The sequence below is a fragment of the Triticum dicoccoides genome, chromosome 7A (assembly GCF_002162155.2).
Source record: "Triticum dicoccoides isolate Atlit2015 ecotype Zavitan chromosome 7A, WEW_v2.0, whole genome shotgun sequence".
Taxonomy (NCBI): Eukaryota; Viridiplantae; Streptophyta; class Magnoliopsida; order Poales; family Poaceae; genus Triticum; species Triticum dicoccoides.
Genome location: NC_041392.1, coordinates 459,205,176 through 459,210,783, shown reverse-complemented (window position 1 = coordinate 459,210,783; position 5,608 = coordinate 459,205,176). Strand labels below are relative to the sequence as shown.

At 41.7% G+C, this 5,608-nt stretch overlaps 2 long non-coding RNA genes across 9 annotated transcripts in view; both read left to right on the top strand.

Annotated features, from left to right (window-relative positions):
* Positions 1-3,714, top strand: part of LOC119329345 — a 7,393-nt gene extending 3,679 nt beyond the window's left edge. For 6 of the 8 annotated variants that reach the window (XR_005159452.1, XR_005159453.1, XR_005159449.1 and 3 more), the window contains 4 exons: positions 844-1,196; positions 2,093-2,746; positions 2,878-3,017; positions 3,095-3,714. This is a non-coding gene — a long non-coding RNA (uncharacterized LOC119329345). Of the gene's footprint in view, positions 1-843; positions 1,197-2,087; positions 2,747-2,877; positions 3,018-3,094 lie in introns of all 8 variants that reach the window. The other 2 variants (XR_005159451.1, XR_005159447.1) reach the window with 2 other exon arrangements.
* An 8-nt stretch (positions 3,715-3,722) lies between these two features.
* On the top strand, positions 3,723-4,981 carry LOC119329346. The gene is made up of 2 exons (XR_005159454.1): positions 3,723-4,261; positions 4,388-4,981. It is a non-coding gene; the product is annotated as an uncharacterized LOC119329346 (long non-coding RNA).
* Positions 4,982-5,608: the final 627 nt, after the last annotated feature.

Below are 5,608 nucleotides of genomic sequence, written 5' to 3'. Positions count from 1 at the left end.
CCAATCTGAATCATCCTTGGCCGCTTTGGTGCCATTGGCATTCATGCTCGTCGGTGGGATGGTGCAAGGCGCAACTCAGACGTGGTTCCTCACCGGTTGGACGGCGTTCAGGCGAAACCCCGGTGCCCACTGAGTACTGCCTTGGCTACAACCTCCCTCGGTGAGCTCCATCTTCCCCTGCTCTGCTTAGGCTATTGTATGGGACATGGCCAGGCTATGATGATTAGTTATGGATGATATAGGCATGCTCTCGAGTAATCGAGGCACTTGTGGGTATTAATTTGGATCCTCCGTCGTTTCTTTGAACTGTTTTGATCATGTTCTCATTTTAGTGACTCTGTCCTTGGATGGTCATTTCTGATGAGTGATAACCAAGGCAGTTTCACCCTCGTAAGAACATATTGATCTGGTGATCCATCCAGAAATAAGACCCGCGACAAGTTCCCTGGCTCCTCGGATGGCTCCTCGGATCTCAGGCACTTTTGGCCGTCGGATCGATTTCCTGATGCGATTCTGGCCGTCGGATCTCGATCCGGATTGATCTCGGCCGTTTGATCGAGCCCGAGCTCCTATAGCAATGAATAGTTACTCCCGCGGTGAGATATCTCGTGCCACCGCGTTTGAATCACGTGCCCCGTCGGTCGGAAGCCATTCTTGCTAGGGCGATGATGATTAGCCATGGCTGAAATAAGTGTGCCTTTGAGCAATCGAGGCACCTGTGGGTATCAAGTTGGATCCTTCCTTGTCTCTAGAATCCTTTTTGATCCTGTGATACTTATTGTTCTGTCCTTGGATGGTCATTCTTGTTGAGTGATAACCAGGGCAGCTCCACTGTATAAACAGATTGATCTGGCGATAGGAGATGATGGGGGTAGATTATACGATCGAGGAAAGGCGAATCTGAGCCCACTATGCATGGAACCCCGAACCCTTTTTATTTGTATTTAAAGGTGTTGCTTATTTATGCTCCAGTGTTTATAGTCGTCTTATGTAAATATTTCTTCTCTCTCATACCTTTGTTGCATATACGTTGTTCTTGATCTTTTATTGTTTGTTGTTGGTCCTTGATCTAATCTGGTTAAGAGTAAGTTGCACTTTGTTATTCTGGGATAAGCGATGGTTCGCAATGCTATTGGTTCTTCATGAGTTCAGAGGAGGATTTCTGATATGAGTCATGCCAGTAAGCTTTCTTGCAGGTACCCACACTTCTCTCTTCCTCCTGATTAGCCTGATCTCTTTTCTATACGTGTCTACAAGTTGTGTGTCTACAAGCTGTGAATTACATATGTAAGTGAAATGTAGGTGTTTGTATTAGCGCAATGCTTTAATCAGTAGGGTCTTTCCCATCTATGATCAAGGTCGATTGCGTCAGCTCTGTTGTGGCTTTCATGTATATGACAATGGAATGATGTTAAATTATGGTATCGAGGCTTATTTTTTAAGCATGCCTAGGGTTTTGTTCCTGTTTGTGTTGATCTGAACATGTGCTCTGTTCATGTAGAAGAACTCATATGAATCTGTCTTAGGGAAATAATTGAGTACATGTGATCAGTATGTTAGCCAAAACTGAACATTTTATCTCTATTGAACTGAAAGGATTGTATATTTGATCGTTGTTTAACTGAAAAGATTGAACCCTTACTTTTGGTCTCTGTTTAAGTTAAAAAAATCAACTGTTCCACAAACCTTCTATAGTTCAGAAACTGAATCTTTAGATGTACTCTGTTTTAGTGCAGAAAATGAATTTTAGCACGCAAACTGAATTAGTACAGAAACTGAAAAGACTGAACCTTTACTTTTGATCTCAGTTTAAGTTTAAAAATTCAGATGTTCCACAAACCTTCGATAGTTCAGATACCGGACCTTTACATATACTCTGTTTTAGTGCAGAAAATGAATTAGAACAGGAACTGAAAAGACTGAACATTTACCGTTGATCTACGTGTAAGTTTAGAAGTTCAGCTATTCCACAAATATTCTTTAGTTTAGATACTGAATATTTAGATACACTCTGTTTTAGCGCACAAACTGAATTAGCGCAGAAACCATTGCAAAAACTGATTTTTGATTTCTTTGCTTTCTTGAAGTGCAGGAATTTATTTATTTTCTTTCCGGAGCCGCGGCCGCTGCCCTGTGACCAGAAGCATTGGGGATCTCGAGAGGGAATTTTGCAGTTGTGGCCATTTTAAAAATAGACCTCTGTGAAATCTATGTACTCCTGATACTATTATATCATGCTACATTTCCTGTGATATATCAAATATCTATCCTTTGTCCTAAACAAGAGGCCTTACGTTTATACTGAGCAATACTAATTTGGTCAGTATATAATATTGCAATGCTTATAACCCTTTGGTCAGTGACCCATCTGAATTGAGATGCATCATAGTTATCTTAATATTATTTGTTCTGTTTCTTACTCACTGATCCATTCCACACAACAAGTATTCTTCCTGAGAACTATGCTCAGATAGTTGAATATATTATTTTGTACTTAATTGTTGAAAGATGGATTTGTATTACTAATGCTGAGATGGGCATTACAATTTTCTTTCAAGGGAACAGACCAAACCAAACTGCGACTTTATTTGTAAATATTTGAAATTTATATTATGTATCTTATGTGATCTCAGAGGACTTAATTTTTGTGTGGGGACCTCAAGCTACCTTTAGTGACTTACAAGCTATCAACCAACAAGAGTTTTCCCTGCTTTTGGAGCCTGCTAAGCTATCAACAAACAAAGAGGTTGCCCGTTCTCTTGCTAATGAAATATGTATTTACTAGAATTTTTGTTATTATCAGAAGAGGGTTATATTTTTATGGGAGGCTGCATTTGTAATGGTTCGGTATTTCTAAAGGGGTACATTTCTTTGTAGGTACTATGCTGAGACTGAAGAGGAGGCTAGCCAGCGGCCCATCTCTCTTGCCGTCACCGCTGAGCCGCCATGTCTCCTTCAGAGGCTTATTGTATTGCTACATGTTTATGCTTCTTATCCACTCACCCATTGTAGTGTAGGTTTGTGTTCTTGGATCTCTTTCCCTCCATTTCTTATTTTTGGTGAGCGGGTGAGCTAATTGGGCTATTTCCTCTAGGTCTGTTGTGGCAATTGAATGCTTCAAAGGATTTTAATGGAGTTCATTGTGGCTGAGTCGTGAATCTCCAGCTTGCTTCCATGTCTTTTCTCACTAGAGACACCTCCTGCCGGTGACGGCGATGACCGCTACCCTGCTCCTCTCCCGGCAAAGGCATGTCTACCTCTCCTGTGAAGTTGGCCATGTTTGCTCTTCCTTCAGTTTTTCCTCTGTTTTTTGTTACACGACTTTGTGGTGGTTAGTGTATATATCATTCCCCCCTGTCCATTGATTGAACAACTCTGCTACATGTGATTGCATTAGCAAACTCCATTTTTGTTTATGTAGAAAAACAAAGGAGACTCCATTTTTGTGTATGTGGAAAAAACAAAGGAAACTGCATTTTTGTGTAATTACAAACAAATGAAACTCCATTTTTGTGTAATTACAAACAAATGAAACTCCATTTTTGTGTAATTACAAACAAGAGACTTTTAGACGGCGAAGACTGCTGCCCTGATCCTAAGAGCCTACTGACATTTCACCAAATCTTGTTATAATTTTTTTATCAGCAGCAGATACTTTTAAATTTGTCTTTACAATTCCAAGTACATGAGCATACTGATCCTTCTATTTTTGATGTAGCAGAACAAACGTTCGTAATTTATACACCTAGGCTCAGCTTCTCTATATTGATACGAAGGCCTGGAGCGTTTCTTTGTTCCACGCCTTACAAAAACGAGCAAGGCTTATATAATATTTCTGGTTCCCTTCTACTGTGTGCAAACAGAACTTGGCGGCGCAATAGCAGCTCAACTACTATTGTTATTAATCAGGATAAATGCTTCTGCCTGGCTGGCACACATGCTTAGGCACAACAGTCTGCTCCAGCACCGCAGGGCAAGGCGCGCTGCAGGTCATTTATATAGCATCTCCTCATTTGTATATTATTCACATATAGCATCTCATTTCTTGGTTGATTGCTTACATGTATTCAACTTCTGCCTCTTTCGCTCCCAAGCTGGCCTCCCTCTCCTCGGTGCTCAGCGGGAGAAGCATGAGGTGATGCACCTTTGACCCCGTAGTGCTCGGCTCCAATTCATCAGGGAGGCCACCGGCAAGCATCAAGCTGCCCTTGGTGCTTCCTCGTCATCAAGGAGGAGGAGGTCGGGTAGCATCGTCCTCAAGGTACGTCCTCGCTGCTTTGACCCGCCTCTTTCGTGCACTTGTCCTTCCCTATTTCTCTTACTGTCGCAGTGCTCGTGCCACTGCCGATCCTAACCTAGCTCGCCGTCACTCCTCGGCGCTTCGCAGGACAGGCACAACCGCGACATCGCAGAGATGGACGAGATTGTGGTGCTGCTCCTTCTTGTGGTGTATGCATCGGCGTGGCTTGCGGTAGTGATGCATATCTTCGTGGGCAATGCTATTTGAAGACCATTCAAGTGATTTAAAGGAGAAGATGTCCAGACTGTAAGGAGGTTGAAGATGACGATCAAAAGATTGACATATTAAGCGACTGCCAAGAAGCCAATAATGCTTGCCCCCTGCCATTAGTAATACCCTTGCTTCTTTATGAAATCTTTCCTAACTATCGTTGCAGATTGTGAGATCCCTATTTAAATACATTACTCAGCAGCTGGCCGGTACAGAGTTGCGTGGCAGGCATATGTGTTCTCAGCCACCTTATCAATTGTAGGCTTAGAATGATTTGCTTCGTCCAAGTGTTGTTTGTTAACAATTCCTTTGTTTGTCCATGTCAATTCTGATTTTAGAGGATACATATGTTTTGGTAGGAAGTGTATTGTTCTTATGTTTTTTCCTGGTATGTACTGACTGATGCAGTAACTGATGCTTCAGATTATGAAATCCCTATTAAATGAATCGCTCGGTAATTGTTTGTATGAATGCATATGCTGAATCTGGGTTCCTACTAACTCAACATTACCTGCTTGACCAAAGCATTGGACTGGCACCCTCGTGTCATGGCGTGATTCCGATCTAGTATGCATGAATGCTAAGGAATTTTGCAATCAAGTCAATTGATTTTGCCGCTCCTCTGTTGTAGCTTGAGGACTGTGCTTAACTCATTTGCATGAATTTTGTTACTACCTATTTTCATGGATTTTTCATATACTAGTAACTCACTTGTATGAATTTTGTTACTACATGTTTTCATGGATTTTTTGCGAAAGGTTTTCATTGATTTTTCAAACCAGTACTCTCTCTGATCCATAATATGGTTCAGAGGGAGTACTAATTTTCATTCAGCATGCCATTTGGCGACTAACATTAACCCCGTTTTCGAGTTTGCTTTGTGTTTTGGAGTATAACTGCAAAATGGCAGGAATACCGAAACACAACGAGCTTTTAGGGACCGGGCTCGATCAAGCCCAAGGAAGCCCACTTTAGTCTGGGTTTCACGTGTTAGATGATACAGTTTAAACCTATTGTAATCTCAACTGTCTCCTATTTCTATTCCCTCTCGTAACTACCTCGTTCTCTCTTCTCTGTACGGGCTGTATCCTAGCGATC